Below are 1808 nucleotides of genomic sequence, written 5' to 3' on the forward strand. Positions count from 1 at the left end.
AAAAAAAAAAAAAAAAAAAAAAAAAAAGAAGAAGTAAAAAGAAAATTGACAAATAAATAAAAAATAAAGGAAAAAATTATTTGTTCCCCAAAAGCTACTGAAATAGAGTTTCCCATATAAAATAGGGGAAATTTAAATACATTTATGTAGTATTATGGTATTAGTCCCTAAATAGTAAAATTTTAATAGCTTAGAAAACCTTTGTTTGCTTAAAAAAATTTTTTTTGAAGTTTTTCTCCCATAGGGAGTAGACTGACAAAATATGACCATTTTTTCTGAAACAAATTTGATCCTGGTATTTCTGAATTGATACATGCCAGTAGAATCTCCTAAAGCAACACTGAAAAACTTGCAATTCGTGCTTATTTTTAAGAAACTACAGTAGTCAGGTAGACAATATTACTATTCAAAGTCACTACTGACCTCTTGACCTCTCTACCTCTCCTTGGCAAATATTATTACTGCATGAGTAAAAATATGCAGTAATCAACCTCTCCTTTGCCCCATAGGACATACTGCTTTCTATGAATGAGTTCCATTCGCTCACAACAATTAACTTGTTGTTACTTGATGATCAATACATGAATTCTGAATATTTAAGTATCTTCAACTATAGCAATTTTTTTTAAAGCTTTCATTTCTTTTTTAGTGTATGGAAGAAATGGAATATAATTATGAAAGTAAAGTACCTAAATAGCACCTTAAAATATAATTTTACATGATCAAATTAATGTAGAAATAATTACAAAGAATTATAAAGTACATGATTATTTCAAATATAAGTGTATCAGTATAAATGACCCAAATAAATGTATTGCCAACCTGTAAACCACTATCATTAACTTTAAAAAGTCTTACTTTTATTTCAAAGATGCATCAAATGGTAGAAACGTCACTGACAAACATTTACTGTCATGCAGAATCTGTACTATATGAGCTAATTAGAAAAAAAAAAAGTCTAATGGGAAAATGGTCATCTGTCATGTGACAAAAGCAAGGTACCAAACTATAAGAGTATGGTCCCAAATATCTCAAAACAATTACACATAAAACAAAAAATCCAGACTATTAACAAGTAACAGCTTTTCAGGGTAGGTAACATTATTGTATAAAATCTCCCTCTTCCCATAAAATGTATATGTTCAAATGACGCTGGCAAACCAACCTTACAACATGCAGGGTCTGAATGTGTTGCTTCAGCACAATTAAAGTTTACTGTCTATCTAGGATCCCCAGAATACACCCAATACATATCAGTATATACACATACTGGGTGGATAATATGCTCACATTAAAACACACTGACATGTAAAGATACATATTTATGGTTATGCAAATATATGGCATTTTATTTTCCATATTTTATGTGTTTTCAAAATTTTCTAAACAATCTATTACTTTTATTATCAGGAAAACTGCAAATTGACATATTAAACAAAATGGAAACCCAGAATGATTCAACCTAAAAAACTTACGTAAACTTTAGAACACAGTGAAAATGTGTCTATCATTTTTCCCTGGATAAATTTTATTATCATTACTTTGTATCCTATTTATTATGAAATATCTTCTCAATGCCTTTTTAAAAACCCCCAGGCTCAAGGATCAAAATAAAAAACAAAATAAAAATGATTTTCTAATCATAAGTTTTTCTGGATTACAGTAATAAGACGTTAACTGAAAATAAATATAGTATCACCACTTGTAAAGAAAGTTACCACTTTTAGGATAAAATTACTTTGAATTTATAAAAACAGGAATAAAACATTTGGGAACTTACAGGAAATCCTTTAGTGATAGGAATTTCA

The 1808-nt window shown here is 28.5% G+C and overlaps 1 protein-coding gene across 2 annotated transcripts in view; it reads right to left on the minus strand.

Moving 5' to 3' along the window:
* The window catches only part of HBS1L (HBS1 like translational GTPase), a 106716-nt gene that overhangs the window by 12546 nt on the left and 92362 nt on the right, over nt 1-1808 (minus strand). The window lies entirely within an intron of this gene.

Source organism: Rhinopithecus bieti, unplaced genomic scaffold, assembly GCF_001698545.2.
Source record: "Rhinopithecus bieti isolate Rb0 unplaced genomic scaffold, ASM169854v2 scaffold_9615, whole genome shotgun sequence".
In the NCBI taxonomy this organism is placed as follows: Eukaryota; Metazoa; Chordata; class Mammalia; order Primates; family Cercopithecidae; genus Rhinopithecus; species Rhinopithecus bieti.